This window comes from Lissotriton vulgaris, chromosome 12 (assembly GCF_964263255.1).
Source record: "Lissotriton vulgaris chromosome 12, aLisVul1.2, whole genome shotgun sequence".
Lineage (NCBI taxonomy): Eukaryota > Metazoa > Chordata > Amphibia > Caudata > Salamandridae > Lissotriton > Lissotriton vulgaris.
In genome coordinates, this window is record NC_141700.1 from 33,989,583 (window position 1) to 34,011,632 (window position 22,050).

The 22,050-nt window shown below is 46.6% G+C and overlaps 1 protein-coding gene across 4 annotated transcripts in view; it reads left to right on the plus strand.

Annotated features, from left to right (window-relative positions):
* LOC147673148 (SURP and G-patch domain-containing protein 2-like) overlaps positions 1-22,050 on the plus strand; it is a 129,919-nt gene that overhangs the window by 25,710 nt on the left and 82,159 nt on the right. For 2 of the 4 annotated variants that reach the window (XM_086946905.1, XM_086946904.1), the window contains exon 2: positions 6,199-6,241. The exons of the other annotated variants lie outside the window; for them this stretch is intronic. The gene's annotated coding sequence lies outside the window, so the exon portion shown is untranslated. The remainder of the gene's footprint in view (positions 1-6,198; positions 6,242-22,050) is intronic. 4 annotated transcript variants of the gene reach the window in all.

Sequence of the window (22,050 nt, forward strand, 5' to 3'; positions counted from 1 at the left end):
TATTTTCTGACAGCACTTTATGTATGACCCTCTTCTTGCAAGCATTTGGCAGGTCAGTCCAAATTCTAACCGGATCTGAGCTTGTGAGGTGTAAGTTGGCAAGTTAAAGAGAAGTCGGTAGGCCTTTGCAATGGTGTATCCAGCAGTTTCGCGTCTGTGCCTCTTAGAGCCTCACTTCCATACGTGATGGATGACTCTATTTTGACTTGCGCCATGCGAAGCAGTGGGAGAAGAGTTGGACCGTTCAGGTTTGACTTTAGCTGTTTAAGCGTAGTAGCTATCAGCATCCCTTTCCTCTTGATTGCCTCTAGTTGGTTTGAGAAGCGACCTCCTTTGTCGACCAAAATTCAGAGATATTTTTACTCTGAGCATATGTAAGGTGTTTAAGAAGTTTAGCATTGTCTTTGTGTGAAATACTTTAACAGGTGTAGAGTTTTTTTCTTCAGAAGGGTGATCTTTTGAACAATGTAACAATGAGCATGAGAGATGTCAGTAGAGTATTCAAGTTGTAATTTGTTTTTTACATGAAGGCTATATTCTAATTTGGTCTTCAGGAATACACATACCTAGGTATTTTATTCTGAGTGTTGTCAAATAAATGGAAGCTCAAAGCTCCCAGTCTCTCTCTTCCCTGGTTCCAGCCACTTGGTAAACATAGGATATTTTTAGTTAAGTTGCAGCCCAGTAACATTTCTGAATTTGTTCAGAATCTGTTATTCGTAGGCCAGCGGTTTCTGGTTTACTCATGAAGTTGAGTAAGTTATCTGCTGCTAGTGAAACCTTATAGGCCACTTCAGTTGCTCGTTGGAAACCAGTTATCCACGGATCTGTTTTAATGATTTTAAAAGTTCCACTTCTAGGGCAAAGGGAAGGGAAGAAGAGGACAACCCTGTCAAGTGGGAATGGGCTCAGACATGCTATTGTTTATCTGTATCCCGGACACAGGTGCCATGTTCATAAATGTACTATAGGCTGTGAAAGCAGTCCCTAATTGTTGTCTCTCAAGTAAAGCAAATAAATACTTGCAATTCAGTTCATCAAAAGCCTTTTCAAAGTCAATTTGAATATTGATGTGGGGGAGTGACAGTATTTAGGTAAGGCCAGGGCTTTGTTGAGTCGTCTTAAACGCTATGTTTAGTTGCTCTGCGGGGCATTAAGCCACCCTGGTCTGTTAGCCTTAACTTTTCAAGTGGTGTTGTTTCACAACTAGTTTAGCAATGATTTAGTTTCTATATTTAAAAGAGAGATCAGTCTATATGACTCTCATTCATCTGGATCTTGACCAGGTGTAGGTAGTACTACTGTAGCCACTTCTTTTATGTCAGGGGATAATGTGTCCTTCTACTTGGTCACCACATATAGCACCAAAAAGTGCAGAGCATGCAGAGAAGCTTTCGGCTTATAGAATCCAAGTGGGAGCCCGTTAGGGGCAGAGATCTTCTTTGAATCCACTTGGTTAATAGCCTTTGTAATTTTCTTCTTAGTAATCTCTGAGTTGAAGACCTAGCTCTCATGTGTCGCTAGCTCAGGTAGAGGCTGCGAGGCCACAAACCTCAGCAAATCCATCTCGAGACCTAAAGAAGAGACCAGGAAAAACATACAAATTCAAGAACAACCCACAGTATCCCTTCCACCCTGAAGCCTTTTTAAGAGGCTTAATGCCTTTTCCATCGAAGCACATAAGTGAAATTGGCTTGTATGCAACGTTTTCAGTTTCAACTGTTGAATGATTGAGGCCTGTGTCCCTGCTGCTTTAAATTGTCCCACCAGACCAATAAAGTCTCCCAGTCTACGTGCTGCTACAGCGGGCATTTCTGAAAATACAACTATCTGAACTGTATCCGCAATCATAAAGAATTTCTTGTGGATCGCATTGGTGAGAATTAAATCTTATATAGGGTAATCCACTAAGTTCACAATAACAGTACGATGAAACTTCGAGTTCGTGAGACCAGCAGGGATCGGATGGGCCCTCATAATAGAGAGATCTGGCGAGGCATTTTCCAAGATATGTGAGTTAATCAACAATTCCATAAATTTAAACATGTTGTGGTGATTGCCCATGCACTTCGCCCCTTCTGGTATTGTTATGAATCGGAGATTAGATCTCCTTGCTTGATTTTCCATTTTATCAATTTTATTTTGTGAATCAAGCAGCTTTATTTCTTGATGTTGCTCTTCTCCTTATCTGTTGTAAGTGGTGCTAGCACCAGCTTAAACAGGTTGAGATGGCAGGCCTGTAGTTACAGTTTGAGGGATCCCCTGGTGTACCTACGCTCTTAGTACCTCAGTACCATATACTAGGGACTGATAAGGGCACACCAGTGGCCAATCTGGGATGTACCTAAGTACTTAACATACCAATTTAGGGAGAAAGCAGGGAAACTGGGGTCCTGATTAGCAGGATCCCTGTCACACTAGTCAGAAACAGCATAGCACCAGGTAAAAAGTGGGGGTAACCATAAAAGCAGATCCTACATTCCTACAGATGGGGCATCCCCTAACCTAATTGGGTAGAATCCTTCCTTTCGAGATGGTGGATTTCCTAAGGAGGGGGATCACCTCGGCCGAGGGCACCTTATGGGTGGCCCTGGCAGAGGGGGGACACACCTTTCCTGATGACTATTTCTCCGCAGACATTGCTGCCAAAAGTGGGGTTTAGTTAAGGGTGCGGGCATCGCCACTGGTTGGAGTGGCCCGGGCTAGCAGATCAAAGGGCAGGAAGTCTCTGAGGCTCACCGCCCTGAATACTGTTCCTGCTTTGGGGTAGGTGTCCAAGCAGCCTTTGTCCCTGACCCACAAGAGCAGAAGGGCTCCCACCTCAGGTTCAGAAACGTGTGTGTGTGGCTGGATTGTGCAGACTAGTCAGCTGTTCACGAGAGCATTAGACGTTTTTCAGGGGGCATCTCTAAGATGCGCTCAGAGTGCATTTTACAATAAATCCCATACTGGCTTTAGTGAGGGTTTATTGTGCATAGAAGTTTGATACCAAACTTCCCAGTATTCTGTAAAGCCATCATGGAGCTGTGGAGTTTATAATGACAAACTCAAAAGTCCAAGTACTCAATATGGTTTCACTGTACTTACAATGACAAAGAATGGACTTTCACACTGTAGGCGCTTATTGCTCATGCAGTTATGACCTCACCTGTGGAATAGTGCACCTGCCTTAGGGCTGTGAGGCCCACTAGAGGAGTGACTTACCCATGCCACAGGCAGTGGTTGTGAGCATGGCACACAAGTTTGTATGCCATGTCAAATCTTGTCTGCACTAAAATGCACAGGCTGAAATGGCTGTGTGAGTGTGTTTGATGAATGGTCTGTGATGGTGTCACAATACATGCTTCAGCCCTTAGAGACCCTCTCTGGTCACAGGCCCTTGCCCCAGGGGTACCTTTTACAAGGGACTTGTATGTGGGCCTGAGGTGTGCCAGTTGTGGAAACAAAGATACTCTTCTGGGAAAGACCACAGGCCCTGGGAACCTTATTGACAGGGACCCGGGCACATGCAGTCAAAGTGCATCAGCAATCTGGTAAAAAATGTGAGAATTGGGGGGGTGGGGGTACTGCAATAGAAACCCACGTTCCTACAAAACTAAAGGTGAAGTCCATGTTATTAGAAACCCTATTGACTCCTGGACCACCTCCAACTGAGCCCCCCTGCGGCAGCACTCTCAGTCCCAGGATAACCTCACAGGTGATTAGCCATTCTATTCAATACCAGATTGATTGACCTTCAAAAGAAACCTTTCAGGTATGGGGCATTTTACAATGCTGAGGTATTTCTGCATTTTGTCTCACTTACCTTTCAGTGTTGCGTAAGTAGGCATCCATGGTATGCAGGGGAAAAAAAAGCTGTGGCTAAGCGTAGAGTTAATTCAGATTTGGTGTCTTCTCTGAATGCATGTCCTTTTCCATTTAGAGGCCTTTCTCACATGGAAGAGACTCTAGAGTCCAGTTCTGAAGAATGCTCCAAACCAGGGAAGACCATCCTGTGCGGACACAATCACCCGAATTTGCATAAGTCAGAGAAGGATGTCACGAGGAAAGGATGTAAAAATAAAACTTAACTCCAGGAAAAAAAAATTTAAGAAAGAAGTCAAAGACAACAAATAAAGTGCAAAAATTGCTTCACAATGTCATTTTTAACACAAATACGTTTTAAAAAGTCTTCTCTTTACTGCTGAGTGGGAAATAATGAACCGAGGGATGAGAAACACAGGCTTATCCATACCATTTTAAGTTCCTAAACAGGGTATACTACACGCTGGAGAGACTGTGTAGATATGGACGGTGAGACACAGCTAAATGTGATCACTGTGTAGAAACCCAGGCGGATTTTCTGCACTTAGCCTGGATATGTCCAGGGATTAGCAATTTTTGGGCCCTGGTGTTTAAAGAATTGAGTGCTGTCTTGGACATGCAAATTATGCCAGACCCTATGCTGGCTTTATTGGAGTACTCTAAACCACTCCCAAAGGCGATTCGCAGGTTAATGGATATGGGGTTGTTAATAGCTCGACGTAGTGTGGCAAAGCGTTGGTCACGGGGCCCGATCCCCACTAATACAGATTAGAGTAGGGACATAGTATACTGTAGCACGCAAACAGAGACTTATAGCGAGCTTCTTCTCCCTCGCAGTCGTCCAAAACATTTCTGGACGCTATTCCAGTCATCTGCTGACTAAAGGTGAGGCTGATGGCAGAGCTGCCGAAACACGGGGGAGGGAGGAAGAGCAATATCTCCAGAAGGACAATAAAAGGGCAATGGAAGAATGTACTACTTGACCGCTCGATAAGGCGGAGAAAAGACTGAATATGATCTTGAAAGTCATGTACCCTGATAAGAAGCGTTTACCCTTTGACACAGGCTACCTGATACGTTGCTACCTGAGAAGGTACAGGCTGATAATGTTTAATACATGTTAATTATGGCCATGACTAATTGTACACCACTATATTGTATTCAATTTATGTTGCTTCAAAGCTGTCATTCTGCTGGAAGAGGTCATGTCTCATTGTCTTGATGAAAATGTTTATAAAGTTTATTAAAAAAAAAATTATGAACCGAAGGAGTGATAAATGTTCGAATTGTGGTCGCATCTGGCAGCCTGAAAGTGACAGTGATTTTTTTTTTTTTAATCATCCAGGGTATTATATGCTGATTGGAACAACTTTGTTTCATTTAGTTTGGTGAGCTTTTGATTACAATGTGGTAATTTTAGTAATAGGAAAGGTGGGAGTAAAATAAATGCAGTGTTTACAAAGATATAGTATTTTTACATTCACAAAGATCCTATAACGGAGAACGAGTACACATGCTGCAGTAATTTAGCACAATTTACAGAATGAACAAAAGAATGAACGGTATCATAGTCTCTCTCTACCTACGGGGCCACCTGACCTACTGGGGCGCGTTAAACCGTGGATCATCTGTAGAAGTGACTTGATGAAAGGGATTGTTAACTGAATTGCTTTCTATTGACACTGTTAAGTCTGCTTCCTGAATTCACAAGAATAGGCTGAGTGAAAGAACAACCCCGTCAGTCTAATTTGTGTCTTTACTCTGTCTAAAATAGTTTTTTACACAACTGTACATCTAAATCGACTTTTGAGGCCTCGAGAAATAGGTTGGTTAACTAACCCAAGAGGGCTGGATCTATACCACATTCTGAGGATTACCACACAGTATGCCGATGCGTTCCATTTAGATTTTTAACAATATAAATGTATCTTATGTGTATATCCTAAATATGAGGCACTGATCTGGCCCTTATGACTTCTGATTGGTATTTTTGCTATAAATTATTTTCTCGTGTTATTCCTGCAGATTGTCTCTTGGTATCGATTGACATGCTAATACCTAAACAGAAGAAGCAGATTTTTTTGTAATTCTGTAGTCTACTGGCGGTTTTCCCAGAGTAAAGTATCAGGTGCATCAAAAGGAATGTCTGCACCAGTGAAAGCTGATGATGGATCGGCTCTTGTTTATGGCTACAGTACCCAACAAATCCTTCCTTTCTTTGTGAAGTGTAAGGACTCTCAATGGATGGTAGTGTTTGATGTAAATCATGATCCTCATCCTCTACTAGGCTACATGTAACCATGGTGATACTTTGATTCTTCACCCGGGCTATGTTGATGTACAGCAAATGGAGCATATCAAATAATTGTACTTACTCTTTTTGCTCTTTTACAGACCGCTTTGCTGGTAGAGTTGAGCAGAACACATCCTGTTTCAGGTATGCTGCTTTTGCAGTTTTGTTTTGTTTGCATTTTTTTGTAACCTGTTTAATACAGGCCTTTTGTGCAACAATCTGTCACTCCAGTGCAGTAGGATCAGCATCCGTTTCCCTACAGCCAGGGATTGCTGCAGATTTATTTGAGAGCTTGATGCTTATTCATCCTTGTCGGTGTTCCGAACCTTATGGTGCAGTATCTGTACCCCCCCCCCCCCATTTACTTGGCAGGCCTTTGCATTGTATTTACCATATGCTACTAAAGATCAGTAAGTTATTGTTTAAATGTTCACATAGGCCTTGCATTAATATTAGAACATGTCTTTACACACAGAAGAAAATGAAGTGAATACAATGGGCTCATAGATTGGCGGATTCAGGCAAAAATTGGCAGGCGTCCTGGCCACATTATTTGGGGTGAATACGTGGCTATCAGTAAGTCAGCATTTAGTGGCAACCATCCATTTTCTAATGCGAGATATCAATATCTTCTGCTGCTTTGCTGTAGCTGGGCATTCCCCTCAAAGAGGGCCAGTGGTGCACATGCTGCATTGCTAAGTAACATTCTTGCACCTGTCCCCATTGGCGTGTGGCTAACTTTATAAAGTATGACACAATGGCGCCCCAAATTATGGGGCTAAATACCCATTTGCCTAGTTCAGTCTTCCTTGCTACAACCGTTAGTAGCTCCCTGTCACTGGCCAGTACATGTAGGAACCAGCTGGTTACAGAGTCCAGTTTGCTTGGATGTCTGGTAGTGTCAGGCTACACTTTTCGAGGTTGACTGTAGGCATTTCAATTTACAGTCCTCCTCTTAATAACACCCCCCCCCCTTCTCACCACCAAACCCCCTCCAAGACCAGTTTGTTTAGGATTTTCCCAATTTCTTGAATCTAGACTTGGGATAAAAGTGTGTGCATCTCAGAAACACAAAGGCAAAGGGGAGATCAACCATTGTTACCAATGCTGCTAGCCCTGGTAATTAATGTGATCCAAAACAATACTGAATTGAATTCTGCAGATTTGCATATGAAGTGTAATTCCTCAAATAAGGCACTTGGTCAATTTTACACTTGAGAGGCATGGCAATATGCTCCTCTGAGTTCAGAGAGCCCAGAGTAAAGGTATGGACTAGTCTCAGTTTATTCTGACAGAGTAAACTGAGACTAGTCCTTACACCGTCAAACTGGTCTAGCTGTGATGTTGGTTTACCTGATGATGTCGCCAGAGAATAAGAGTAGGGAGCGGGCAGCCTTGAGGAGTTCCTCTCTCTAATGTGCAGCTCGCAGATATATGGAGGTAATTACACATGCAACAGTTTTATGTGAAGTATTTGACCCTATTAATATATTTGGTTCTTACATTGTAGGACTCCACTTAAAAAGTCCCAGTTCACAATATCAAACTCTTCCTCAGCATCCAGGGAGACAAAAACAAACTCCTCTTTAGTATCTGATGGTTCCTACCCTGAATGGGTATGCCCCTTCAGATTGAGGATGTTCCTTCTGTGCAGGATAAGTTTACACTGATTCTTATATTTTAAATCTGTGACAGCTGTCTGCAGTCTGTTCACCAATGCTTGTCAAACGTGTTCGAATTCTTCATTTCGCATTGATTGATTGTGTGCGATATGCTTGAAATCAATGTTTTGTTTTAGTTCTGTCGTTAGCCAAAACCTTTTTGATTTTACTAAAATAATGTGTATAATATACTTGCATAAAGGGGCTTTCAGCCATTTTTCTTCATCTGTTGGTCTGTTCTTGTCATTCACATATTGCTTCCGCCCACTACAGCATGGGCCAGCCTACTTCAGCTACTGGCTAACTTCACTTTGAGTGACTGCACTTAGCTCTTTCAAAAGGAGCACAACCACACATAAGGTCGTTTTTAGGTCTCGCTCCTAGCGTTGCACTGCGTAGCAGTGCTTCGCGCAGCGCGAGGCATTTTGTAATCGAAAAAGGGGGTTTCAGCAGTCACTTTGGACTGTAAAACGCTTGTACGTGTGCCTTTTTGTTTAGTGCTACCCCATTGCCCTTTGCGTGCGTCTTTTTATATATAAAAGACTGCACGCAATGGCCAAAGGCTGGCGCGTTGCTCCACCCACTGCCTATTGGTGTCTATTACGCGCTTGGTGCGTAATAGACACCAATAGGCAGTCACATGGTTTCTATTTGCTTGCACACACAGGCGCGATAATAGAAACACATGCCTTACAGTGGCGCGCGCTCGCGCTTCTTCTTTATTGAATTTCCTGTTGTGTTTCACTTTGCTCCCGCCCCCTCCTGTTGTGCGCATTCCCATTGCTCCCGCCCCTCCTCCCGTTGTCTGTATTCAACATACTCCTGACCCCCTCCTGTTGTCCCCGTCCCCTCCCATGGCCCCATGACTGAGTATCCAATGACAGACGATCCTTCATCATGATGACCTCTGACTTCGATCTTTCTTTGGTGGAGATCTCGTCCTCTTCCCTCCGACCGACCCAGGTATTGCTCTCTTCCGGGGTTGTGACGGCTAAACGCTGCTTAGTCTCTCCGGCACTGGAGGCGACCCCCCTCCTCCTTGCCTCCCGCGCTCCCGACCATGGCGAAGTACCCCCTTCTTCTATGCTCGCCCGTTTCTAAGGCAGTTTGGGCTGAGCAGGATTTGCACCCACCACGGCCACAGGGTCCTGTGCAGACCCCCATCTTGGTCGCCATGCCACTTGCTGCACCGCCTACGCCGCTACCAGACCAGGCTGGGGTCTGTTGGAGCTTGTTGTGTCTCCCGCCCACCCGCTCTAGCCAGTCCAGAAAGTCCAGCTTGGAACTTCTATGCCGACCACCAAGCCTTGTTGCTGATCCGCACTGGGTGCCATGCTACCTGCTATAACGCCTCAGCTGACACAGGAATAAGGTGGGCCGAGACGAGCGTGTTGGATCACCCGCCCTAGCTTTCCGGAGCACCCTGCTTGCTGGAGCTGCTACAATGACGCATCCTGGACGAGGCAGGGGTGCATCAGTGTAGGAAGTACCTCCTACTGCCCTAGCCTGTCGTGGCTTGGCTGTTGGGTATTATTCCTGACCAGTCCTGCATCTGTGCTGCCCGGCACTCTCTGGCTACACAAGCCTGACCGCCGAGCTGAATAGTGCGGATCTCCGTGAGGTGGTGATCGTAACAGGCCTTGCTCCTTTCCTGGGCTCTTGTTTGGGTCTTTCTTGGCCCTGGCTGATGCTTCGACCCTCACGACATAGGTGAGCGCCACGCCTGGTGCCCTCGCCATTGAGCTCTGGTGTGCCCCCCCCACTGGGGTCTTTCTTCCTCATATCCATCAAATTCCGGTGGGTGTTTGTGACTGCCCCTGGGTTGCCACTCTTGCCTTGCCTTTTACGTTGCCTGTGAACCTCACACTCTTACTGCAGGTTTAAGTAAAGGGGTGAGGCTCTGAAATGCTGTTCCATAAGAGCTTTCAAGTCCTCAATCCATGTTTTTTAGGTTGTGCCTGGCGATCCGCTGCGCAGCAGCGTTCGCGCAGGCGAAAACTTTTGTTTACCAGTATGGGGGCTTTGTCCCGCCTCACTGTTCCATTGGCTAGCTCCATAAATGAAGGCTAGCCCTTGGAACAGAGATGCGTCACTCATTCCCCGAGCAGATTCGTGGGCGTTCCGGCGTTTTTTTTCGCTCTCCGCCCCTTTGCGATCGTCATTGCGCGGTGGGCGGTGTTTTTTTTTTTTAAGGTTTGTTTTGACCATTTTGAAAGTGTCGTTTGCAGGGGTGGGCTACGCGATTTCACTTTCCTTGATTTGACAAAGGAGACCTATAGTGAAGACTCCATGCGGGACGGTTTCTGTAGTTTTCTATTTCAAGACTCTCCTTTTGAGATGATGTTGCCGCATTTGTTATCTCATGTTTTAATGCTTATTGCACCTGTCCCGCCGAGAGCTGCCACACACACCTGGTTAGTTCTATTTAGTTTGTTTTTCGTTTTTCACGATTTTTAACTCTCACAGGATAATTATCCAAACTAGAACATGGCTGGTGAGGCCGAGGCGCAGTCAGGGGCCAGTGTTTGGGCCCTGTAGGCTCCGGGGGCCGCGTCACCACCTCAGGGGTCCTCCTTCCACCACCCCCAACCCCTGGAGAACCGGAGAGGGTAACGAGGCGCTGCGCCGCCCGCCCGCTTATAATCTGCACACAGTGATTATCGCATTATCCGCCCCAGGGGGCGGTGTCCTGAGAGTGCCTGCCTCTCCCACCACCGGCCTTGGGGGCGTCCTGACACTACAAAAGGGACACTACTGCGGGTGGTTAGAGGAGCGAGGGAGGCCCATCCGGAAAACGAAGTTTAGAAAGAAATCCAGTAACGTGTCCCAGAGGCAATAAACTCACCGTTGAGTATATGGTCAATGCTGAAAGTGGCCTCTTCTGCCTCCTTCTGACGGCCAAGGCCCCCAACACGATTATTGTTGTATTTTATACCTGAAAGAGCAGCCTGGGGTAGCATTTCTTTCTCTGCACTTGGCCCCAGGACACAGTGGCACACTGCGGCCCCCTGCGCTGGTGCCAGGGACCGCTGGAGCCTCCTTGGCGCGGTGGCTGTCCGCAGCATCTCTCCTGACCTCTATTGTGATCCTCGGCAGAGGAGCGGGGGGTAGACAGCCGGGGTGTGACCTCCAGGGCCGGACACAGCAGTCCTACTCCTCGGAGGGAGACCTCCTCATTGGCAGGGTGTTTGTGGTGCATTTGGGATTCTCGGCCCCCGCACGCCACCGCGGAGAGGCCCCGGCGCAGCTCTCATGCGAGGTGTCACCAGTTCTTGTCTTTTATTGCTGGGGGTGTTTGTGAAGTGCAGCCTCTGCGCACGTCCTGTCCCGTCTTTGCAAGAGCTCTCTGTTGTGTCCTAGGTGGTGTGCCTCAGTGCTTAAAGTGGGCCGGCGCTCGCTGGTACGGTGCAGCGGCACTTCACATCGGTTCCTTTGAAGTGTCGTAACTTCCTCCAGGGAGAGTCCGGGACTCGGAGGGGCAGGGGCACCGGGCATACAGGCTGTGCGCGTCTCTGACAGAAGACTGAGCCCTGGGCTTCAATGAGCTGGCTCCTCCTAAGTGTGTCAGCTTGTCAGGTGCTGGCGCATCACACTGTGAGTGGCAGCGTAGGGTCGGGTCTACACTACTAATCACTGCGTAGGTGTGGAGCAGGCCCACCGCCTCCATAGTGTGTGTGTGCATGTGGGTCCAGGCTGTCTGGGAGGGGAAGGAAATCAGACGTCAGTGGCGAGCGTCTAAAGGACAACTATGGCTGAGCTGCTGTGTGTAGGAGAGTCCTTACTGCCCCTTCACCGGTAAATGATACCATGGGTCCTGCAACCCGCTCTCATGCTTCAGCCAGGTACCTGGGGGTGTCTGGAAACTACCTCCCAGGGTCAGGCCCACAGGGGCACTGCTGGAAACCTAAGGAACTGAGAGTGTGTGGCTTTGGGTGTGTGTGTGTGTGTGGCTCTGTGTGTGTGTGTGTGTGTGTGTGGCTCTGGGTGTGTGTGTGTGTTTGGCTCTGGGTGTGTGTCTGTGTGTGGCTCTGGGTGTGTGTGGCTGGCTGTGTGTGTGTGTGTGTGTGTGTGTGTGTAGCTCTGGGTATCTGTGGCTCTGGGTGTGTGTGTGTGTGTGGTAGTAATTGCTGTCTGCTGAGCTCGTCCAGTAGGGTAAAATAGGTCTCACACTTGTGAGAGATTAAGCTATTGGCAATGTAAATGACTATGCCATTTATTTATCTGTTTTCAAAACCAAGACATAAATAAATATTTTGTCATTTACAATGCCAATAGCTCTAACTTTTGAAAAGGCGAAACCGTTGTATTGTAAATGCTTGTTCTTTGTGTACAACCACAAAGCTGTCTGCCTCATCTTTCGTCTAATTGTTCCCGGTATGACTGTTGTGTAAGTGCTTTTGCATGACGAATAGGAGAGAGCGGGTAAACCGCGTGCCACTGTCCCTCAAAGTTAGCTCTGGCTCACTTATTAGTTGCTAGCCTGGATCAGGTGATTAGCATGCACCGCAAAAGGCTCAATTTTAAATGGAGTTGCAGCTAACTTATCGTAGCTCTGTTTAGGATTAAAAAAAAATAAACATATCACAACTTACTTGGAAGCTACATTGGCATTTAGTGTCCGGGAAGCCTGCCTCAAGTAGGTGTTTGAATATATGGAGAACGCTTTGAGGCGGAGCCTCTTTCATAATGTCAGCTGGCGTCTCTGGTTGGTCCACATACCTGATGCACCATTTATTAAGGAGGGAAGTGAAGAGTGGTCGCTCCCCTGCTGCTGCGTTATCGCTGCAGAAGGCTCACTACAAGATTTTCAGTATTTCCTACAATTATATCCTGCTTTGCATTCAGATTACCGCTGCGCGCTCTGTGTAACGCTTTAGCCCATTTACATACTTGACCTGCTGATTGTTTTCAATTGTTGCATTGCCAGCGTAACTTTAGTAGCAGATTTGCTCCCTGATTAATTGCGTGTGCTGAAAATCGCCGCTTTGCTTATTGACATTGTGATTTCAGAGTATTTGTCAGCATTAGTGTTTTCCCCCCAAGCGCTCTCTCCGCGTCCTGACCCCTCCGCCTCCATTTTGTGATTGTTGACCTCCTCCTTAGCCCGACCCGCCTCCCAGCTGAACCGCCCTCCCACAGTAAACAAACAGCGCTCCATCGCCTGGAAGCGCCGTGACTCGCTCTTCGCTTTCGTGCAGAGTGGTCGCTCCCCTGCTGCTGCGTTATCGCTGCAGAAGGCTCACTACAAGATTTTCAGTATTTCCTACAATTATATCCTGCTTTGCATTCAGATTACCGCTGCGCGCTCTGTGTAACGCTTTAGCCCATTTACATACTTGACCTGCTGATTGTTTTCAATTGTTGCATTGCCAGCGTAACTTTAGTAGCAGATTTGCTCCCTGATTAATTGCGTGTGCTGAAAATCGCCGCTTTGCTTATTGACATTGTGATTTCAGAGTATTTGTCAGCATTAGTGTTTTCCCCCCAAGCGCTCTCTCCGCGTCCTGACCCCTCCGCCTCCATTTTGTGATTGTTGACCTCCTCCTTAGCCCGACCCGCCTCCCAGCTGAACCGCCCTCCCACAGTAAACAAACAGCGCTCCATCGCCTGGAAGCGCCGTGACTCGCTCTTCGCTTTCGTGCAGAGTGGTCGCTCCCCTGCTGCTGCGTTATCGCTGCAGAAGGCTCACTACAAGATTTTCAGTATTTCCTACAATTATATCCTGCTTTGCATTCAGATTACCGTTGCGCGCTCTGTGTAACGCTTTAGCCCATTTACATACTTGACCTGCTGATTGTTTTCAATTGTTGCATTGCCAGCGTAACTTTAGTAGCAGATTTGCTCCCTGATTAATTGCGTGTGCTGAAAATCGCCGCTTTGCTTATTGACATTGTGATTTCAGAGTATTTGTCAGCATTAGTGTTTTCCCCCCAAGCGCTCTCTCCGCGTCCTGACCCCTCCGCCTCCATTTTGTGATTGTTGACCTCCTCCTTAGCCCGACCCGCCTCCCAGCTGAACCGCCCTCCCACAGTAAACAAACAGCGCTCCATCGCCTGGAAGCGCCGTGACTCGCTCTTCGCTTTCGTGCAGAGTGGTCGCTCCCCTGCTGCTGCGTTATCGCTGCAGAAGGCTCACTACAAGATTTTCAGTATTTCCTACAATTATATCCTGCTTTGCATTCAGATTACCGCTGCGCGCTCTGTGTAACGCTTTAGCCCATTTACATACTTGACCTGCTGATTGTTTTCAATTGTTGCATTGCCAGCGTAACTTTAGTAGCAGATTTGCTCCCTGATTAATTGCGTGTGCTGAAAATCGCCGCTTTGCTTATTGACATTGTGATTTCAGAGTATTTGTCAGCATTAGTGTTTTCCCCCCAAGCGCTCTCTCCGCGTCCTGACCCCTCCGCCTCCATTTTGTGATTGTTGACCTCCTCCTTAGCCCGACCCGCCTCCCAGCTGAACCGCCCTCCCACAGTAAACAAACAGCGCTCCATCGCCTGGAAGCGCCGTGACTCGCTCTTCGCTTTCGTGCAGAGTGGTCGCTCCCCTGCTGCTGCGTTATCGCTGCAGAAGGCTCACTACAAGATTTTCAGTATTTCCTACAATTATATCCTGCTTTGCATTCAGATTACCGTTGCGCGCTCTGTGTAACGCTTTAGCCCATTTACATACTTGACCTGCTGATTGTTTTCAATTGTTGCATTGCCAGCGTAACTTTAGTAGCAGATTTGCTCCCTGATTAATTGCGTGTGCTGAAAATCGCCGCTTTGCTTATTGACATTGTGATTTCAGAGTATTTGTCAGCATTAGTGTTTTCCCCCCAAGCGCTCTCTCCGCGTCCTGACCCCTCCGCCTCCATTTTGTGATTGTTGACCTCCTCCTTAGCCCGACCCGCCTCCCAGCTGAACCGCCCTCGCCCCTCCCCCTCCTCTGTCCATTAATGTCAGATGGTCCCACGCGCAGCGTCCACGCGCTACGTACACGCCGAAGGTGCGCCAAAGGTAAGCCCGTCTACGCCCGTCCGCGCCGGGACCGCGCCCAGCGCCAGGCCCCCTGCCCCTCGCGCTGCCCAGCCCTCCCGCATTACCTACGATGCCTCCACCCTCCTAGCCCTCGACCCCGGTTGCGCCCCCAACTGCGTCCAAGCCGCTCCTGGACACACCCATGGACCTTTCTCCTGCTACTCCTGCAAATTCAGCGGCACCGACAACATCTCTGCTACGACCACACCACAGATTCCCGACCCCAACCACCTACAATGCATCCTTCTCAACACCCGATCGGTCCACAGGCATGCCATTGACCTATGGAATCTACTAGACACCATTTCTCCGGACATCGCCTTCCTTACGGAAACATGGATGAATACCTCCTCCGCACCAGACATCACCATTGCCATACCTGAAGACTATAAGATCACCCGCAAAGACCGTACCAGCCACACAGGAGGAGGAATCGCTATCGTCCACAAGAAATCTATCCGCATCTCAACCAGCTCTGACGCCAATCTCGCCAACTCCGAACATCTTCACTTCCAGATCCACATCGACCCCAAAACAACACTCAGAGGCACTCTCCTCTACAGACCTCCAGGACCTCGCGCAAAATTCAGTGAAGACATCACGGATTTCATCACCCCACAAGCGCTCCCCTCCAAAGATTACATCCTTCTGGGAGACCTCAACTTTCACCTTGAAAAGACCAACGACCGCAACACCACCACCCTCTTGGACAACCTCGCCAACCTCGGACTTAAACAACTAGTCACTTCCCCCCCCCACATCGCAGGTCACACACTCGACCCCATCTTCACATCCAGCAATCATGTCTCCTTCAGCCACACTACGGATCTCCTCTGGACCGACCACAGCTGCGTTCACTTCATCTACAACAAGCCGAAACCCTTCAACCACTCCCAAACTACCCTGCAAAGAAACTGGAACAAAATCACCACTGACCAAATCACCGCATCGCTCCTTCGAAACTCCCCGGCCCTCTCTTCTAACGCCAACGAAGCCGCCGCCAACCTCACCCTATGGTTATCCAACACCGCCGACACCTTAGCGCCACTGAAAAAACGTCAAAGCAAACCTGGCAGCAAGAAAGCCTCATGGTTCAACGATGATCTCAAGAAGTCCAAGAAACTCTGCCGCTCCCTTGAAAAGGCCTGGAAAAAAGACCCATCCACCAGCACCAAGGACGCCTTCAAAAGCGCCACCCGCACTCACCACCAACTGATCCGAAAAGCCAAGAAAACAGCATTCAAGGATCGACTTGACAACAACGCCCACAACAGCAAGGAACTTTTCAACATCGTCAAGGAATTTTCCAATCCCTCGGCCAACTCCAACGACATCACCCCCTCTCAAGCCCTCTGCGACTCCCTAGCCTCTTTTTTCCACAACAAGATTGCAGACATCCACAACAGCTTTGACAACCAACCCGGAAACCAACCCACCCTACCATCTGCTAACCATCTTCCCCCCGTGAACACCCTCAACGCTTGGTCCTCAATCTCCACTGAGGATACCATCCGCCTGATGAATTCCATCCACTCAGGATCCCCCACAGACCCATGCCCTCACCACATCTTCAACAAAGCAGACTCCGTCATAGCACCGCACCTTCGAAACGTCATCAACTGCTCCTTCAACTCCGCTACCTTCCCAGAAGACTGGAAACACGCTGAACTCACCGCCCTTCTGAAAAAACCAACAGCGGACCCCACCGAACTCAAAAATTACCGCCCCATCTCGCTTCTTCCAATCCCGGCCAAAGTCATCGAGAAAGCCGTCAACAACCAGCTCGCCGCTTTCCTCGAAGCCAACAATCCCTCGACCCCTCACAATCTGGCTTCCGAGCAAAACACAGCACTGAGACCGCCCTCATCGCAGCAACAGACGACATTCGAACGCTACTGGACAATGGAGACACAGTCGCCCTCATCCTCCTCGACCTCTCTGCAGCATTCGATACAGTCTGCCACAGCACCCTTCTACAACGCCTCAATAACATCGGAATCCAAGGAAAAGCACTTGAATGGATCACCTCGTTCCTCACCGGAAGAACCCAGAGAGTCCGCCTTCCTCCATTCAAGTCCGAGGCCTCTGAAGTCATCTGCGGCGTACCTCAAGGATCCTCACTCAGTCCCACCCTCTTCAACGTATACATGAGCCCCCTCGCGGCCATCGCACGCCAACACAACCTCAACATCATCTCCTACGCGGACGACACTCAACTAATCCTCTCTCTCACCAATGACCCCAGCACCGCCAAAACTAACCTACACGATGGAATGAAAGAAGTTGCCGAATGGATGAAACAAAGCCGTCTGAAACTGAACTCAGACAAAACAGAAGTCCTCATCTTAGGTACTTCCCCCTCTGCATGGGACGACTCCTGGTGGCCGGATGCCCTCGGAAAGGCACCCATCCCGACAGACCACGCACGGAACCTAGGCGTCATCCTGGATTCTTCACTCTCAATGAACAGACAAGTCAGCGCCGTATCCTCTTCCTGCTTCAACATTCTTCGCATGCTCAGAAAAACATTTCGCTGGATACCCTCCGAAACAAGGAAAACAGTCACCCACGCTCTGGTCACGAGCCGACTGGACTACGGAAACACCCTCTACGCGGGTACTACCGCAAAACTCCAGAAGAAACTCCAACGAATCCAAAACGCATCAGCCAGGCTCATATTAGACATCCCACGCAACGAACACATCTCTGGTCACCTTAAAGACCTCCACTGGCTACCCGTCAATAAGAGGATCACTTTCCGACTGCTTACCCACGCACACAAATCACTCTACGACACCGGACCAGATTGCCTCAACTCTCGACTATCCTTCTACACCCTCTCCCGCCAACTACGGTCTTCCAGCCAAGCCCTCGCCACTGTACCTCGCATCAACAAGACCACCATGGGAGGCAGATCCTTTTCATACCTGGCTGCTAAAACATGGAACTCACTCCCCGCCTACCTTCGCCTCACCCAGAACCACCTAGCGTTCAGAAAGCAGCTTAAGACGTGGATATTTGACAAATAATCCTCCTCCCCTTCCTAAGCGCCTTGAAACCCTCTGGGTATGTAGTGCGCTATACAAATTTTATGACTTGACTTGACTTGACTTGACTTGTAGCACTGCAAGATATGTCCAGGAGGGCCAGATCACTATGATAACCACTTAAAATTTCATTTACAGGCAGCGATTCTGAATGGAATAGGGTTATTCAGTGGCTGTTTATCTCGAATATCTGGGATTAATGCTCCAGCATTTCTGTTTAAAAAAAAAAAAAGAACAAAAAAATTGTTTCTAGCAGCTTGGTTGATATTGTCGATGCGCTTAGCCTGGATGTACATTTTCGAGGCTTGAGGTGTGGTACGAAAACACTATCTATGCTCTTGATAACTGCAGTTTGCTGTGAGTAAACATGACATCAAGGTTGGAATGTGTGCTGCTTGTGTTCGTACTGTGTGCGTTTTTGTGATGGTAAGTCTGATGTGCTGGACAGAGCGACGCTGGCTAAAAGCCCACTCTACATTTGGTACCCGTGTTTGGATTTTTTTCCTGTTTGTGTATTTTTTAATTTCACTCCGAAATAATGGCAGTGAATATTTAACAAATGCACACATGACATACAGCCATAACACAACAGAAGCAGGTGGGGAGGTGTGAAGTAATGCAATACTGCATTACATGGCCGTGTTTGTGAAGACTCCAAAACTGCAGGCTTTCGTCAACTTAATTCGTACAGTCGCTCTTTAAGCCACATTAACATTTTATTCACATTTAAAAAAAGCATTTGCAATGCAATAGGTCTCGCATTATTAAAGTTTGAGCTATTGGTGTTGCATTATTTACCAATGCCAATAGCTCAAACGTTAATAATGCGAGACCTATTGCATTGCAAATGCTTGTTTTCACTGCCAGTGTTTTTGTTTTTACTTTATTATTACTTTAGTGTTAACTTTGTTTGTGGAGTCTGGTGTGATAGCTGAGTGCTTTCTACGAGATGAGAGCACAGGGCACATTCCAGCTGTATCACTTCCTGTCTCATTCAAGTGCCTCAATGGGGCCGAGATGTTAACCATTAGTATGGAGGAAAGTTGGGACAGGTGTGAAAGCAAATGTCTGAAGAAACTATTGTCCCTCCACAAAGGTGCAATGTCCCAGGCAATAAGAATAGAAGCAAAATTGCAAGACTTTCTAGCTTATTAATCAACTCTGCGTTTTTGGTATAAATTATTGGTCTCGAATACTTAGAAGATATCAGCCTGCTGTGATACTCAAATCGAAAGAAGTGAATTACAGTGGGCAAGGAAGGTGAAGAAAAGATTGGAAGACATTGCAGGAACCTTAAAACAAGAATAAAAAATAAGCTGAAGCCTCAATTTTTAAGCCAGAATTAAAAACAGCCTGTAAAAAAGAATCTAGATTGGCAGACTTGAAATATGTAAGGAACATACCCTCTGTAAAATACATGTTAGATTCATAGGAAAATATAAATGTATTCCCATATTTAGCGGCATTACCAGATGCCTGGTTACGATTACCACTAAAGTTCCGGCCTGGATTAAATGCGCGTTATATAAGAGCCGAGAAATTTGAAGAGAATAACTGCACATGTCGACTGCTGTTTCATAACCTCAACGTTCATGTTTTAATTGATTGTCATCATTTTTAAAGGCCACGTTGCTTGATATAAAAACCTCTTTAAAAAATATATAATATCAGTTGTCGAAGTGATGCACTAGAACTTCTCTTACGGATGGAATTTTTTGATGTGGCTTGCGCACTGGCTAAGTTTCTTAAAAATGTTTGGATTCGTGTCTTATAGTAGGGGTTTGGAGTTTTTAGTGTATTATGATAAATTGTTGTTTATATGGTATAATTATATCATTTCTTGTTTTTAAGGACTATGTTTTAAAGACTGTGTCTAAACATTAATAAAGAATGAACTGAATTGAACTCCTTCCAATTCCGTTGTAAATTCATTTTGAAGTGGCCTTTGTTTCTGGGGTTTTTTCAACACCATGCCAGCAGCTCACATAAACTCTGAATCTAAGCTTGTGAGGGCGCTCTATCTTTGCTATCCAGCCTGTCTGCCTTTCTTTCCATTTTACCTTTCTCACCTTCTTCGTTCGCGCCTTCCTCTTGATTTCTTTGCTTCTTTTCTTCTTATTTTTCGTTTTTCTTTTTTTTCTTGCCATCCTCCTTTCTTTCTTGCCTTCTTTCCCAAAGGCATTAGGCTCAATAGCAGACCAATGGACTTTTTTGTTAGTTTTATCCAAGACCTTTTGATTTTATTAAAATTATGTGTATAGCAATTCTCTAGCGGAGTTTCCAACCAGATTTCGTCTATTAGATTGTGGCCTGTCATTCATGTTTTTCTTTCACCCACTTATTGAAATCAAGGATGGGGGAGGTAGAAGGAGCTGTGATCCATTCAGCTTCCTAGTAATCAGTTAATATCAATGGGGAATGGATCACTTGTACTTGTAACCAGGGTTCGGGAGTTCAAGCCATCATAACTTGAAAACCCTCATTCGCCTAAACAGGTCGTTAGGCAGTACATCTTGATTCTCCGCCTTAATTAGATACGTGATAGCATCATCATTGGGTTTCTTTTTATGCTTCCTCCACCAGGAGGGAACCACTGGTTATTCCAGTAATAAAAGAAAAAGTGAGGGTGCTCGAGTGGAGTGAGTTTTAAAAAATCCTCATACTGCCTAAACTTCAACTTTATTCAGTTCGGAGCAGGGGGAGAGTTAAAAACAGTGTTGTGCGTAGTTGGCTAGTTTATGAGTCCACTGCACTTACTAGTCCGGATAGGTGGTCGACATGTTTCAGCCCCTTTGGACACCCAGAAGGGTTGGGGGCTTTCTTCAGGACCTAGAAGAAGTGGTGGTAATTGATGTTTTCCAGTCCCAGTGTTGAGAAGCCCTATTTAGGACTTTAAAGGTACTACTGACCTATTATTCAGATGTACGATTTCTGACTCTCAACACTGGTTCCCCATGCATTATTGAACCAGCTACCTTGTTTGCAGTTTGAAAAACCTCTTTGAGGACCTTGGTAATTGGATTAACCCAATGATTGTACCCTATCGTCCGTCCTTTATAAAATGGGCAGACTGGAAGGCTTTCTTTAAAGATACTCGGTCTTTATCTAACAGAGTAAATATATGCACAAATTTCCCCAAAGCCTTGACAAAGGGTTCGCCAAATAAAAGTCCATTAGCCACTGGTCCTGTCTCTGCCTTTACAACTTCACAGAACTTTGAGTCTGCCCACATACGAGCCAATTGTCTTTGTTCAAGAGCATGATCTGCAGTTCCAAGTTGACCGATTGCTCGTTGTGCCCAACTGGCCAACACACTATGGATGTACCTGAGTCCTTGGAATTCACTGCCATTTCCAAGATTTGTGATAGTGGACCTAGAGATTAAGAATTTATCTTGGCCGGCCCGCTGGACTGGTCCATTACTTTTTTAGGAAAGTTGTCATGTTACGTTCTAGCTCCAGTGTTTCAGCTACCTTGCTATTGAGGACAGTGTCCTTTTGGCTTTGAGTAAACTGCTCACTTTTCTGTTGAAGCCTTTATGCAATCAAAATTGAACATAATTTGCCACTTGTGTAAAGGGGACCGATCGGAAGATCCGGGATGTACAATACCATCTGGATCAAACAAACAAAACCAAGGAGTCTGTAGGTGCCACCAAAGGAGTAGTTGCACCGGAAAGGGGTGATCCCTTCTTTCGTTTTTAGGGGTTGGTTATGTAATACCAGTGGCAGTTATCAGAATGGGTTGAATGATCAGACCCAATGTCTGAATCATCATCATCCTTATTCCCGGTAGTTTATCCTTTGGTCTGTGAGGTATGCTTCAGACAGTTAATCCAGAGCTTCTGAATCCAGCCATTTATTTGTTTTTGCCTGGGCATAACCTTTTTTAGGCTCTCGTCACTGGGCTGTATAGCAGAATTCGCTGCAGTATCTTCCTTGGTCATGTTCTGAGCATACCTCTTCAGCTGCCTGGTGAAGGGTTGGTGTTCAACAGCCAAGGCTCTATTTACAGGTTGTTGTACTGATTTATCAAATGCTTTCACCAAACTCTCCTCCATATAATATTGGCCATCGCAGAATTTCTCATAGTTTTCTGCACCATAGGGATCAGACTGTGCTATACTTAAGCTCTAATTAGGACAGTATGGTAGTAAATAACACCCTTTATTAACCAGGGGTAACCATATTGTAGGATGGTACCGGAGTACTCAGAGTGTGG